The sequence below is a fragment of the Octopus bimaculoides genome, chromosome 6 (genome assembly GCF_001194135.2).
Source record: "Octopus bimaculoides isolate UCB-OBI-ISO-001 chromosome 6, ASM119413v2, whole genome shotgun sequence".
NCBI classification, from domain to species: Eukaryota; Metazoa; Mollusca; class Cephalopoda; order Octopoda; family Octopodidae; genus Octopus; species Octopus bimaculoides.
The window spans coordinates 41145839-41146510 of NC_068986.1; positions in this window are offsets into that span (position 1 = coordinate 41145839).

Below are 672 nucleotides of genomic sequence, written 5' to 3' on the forward strand. Positions count from 1 at the left end.
ATATATATATATATATACGGATATATATATATACATACATATGTATATACATATATATCTATATATACATATATATACATATATATACATATGTATATACATTGTCTATCTATTTTTCTATCTATCTATATTTATATGCATATATATATATATATATATATATATATATATATAATTTATATAAAGGGCATTAACTATGTAGTAATGCCTCACGCTTTATATATATATATATATATATATATATAGACACAGACACACACTATATCATGCGCGCACACACACTCATACATATGTACTTAGTTACTCATATATCACATACAGACATTACATGTATACGTTACATAAATACGTACGTGAGTGCACGCGTGTGTGTGTGTATGTGTGTGTGTATCTATTACAATGTGGAAGAGCCATATTAGACATTTAAGAACACATAAAGGCTAGACGAGAAAGAAGGAAACAGATGGATAAAGAAGAGAGGATTGTTTAATGTGTTTGTGCATAATGGCCTTGTATATATGAGATACGCGTGAATCATTCGCGCGCGCACCAGACACGCACACATAGATACGCACGGAGATTTGTTCCATAAGCTTGGTATGATTTATACACGTATCATATTCGGAAACCTGATAAATATATCGGGTGTATATATAAGTGTATGTATATATA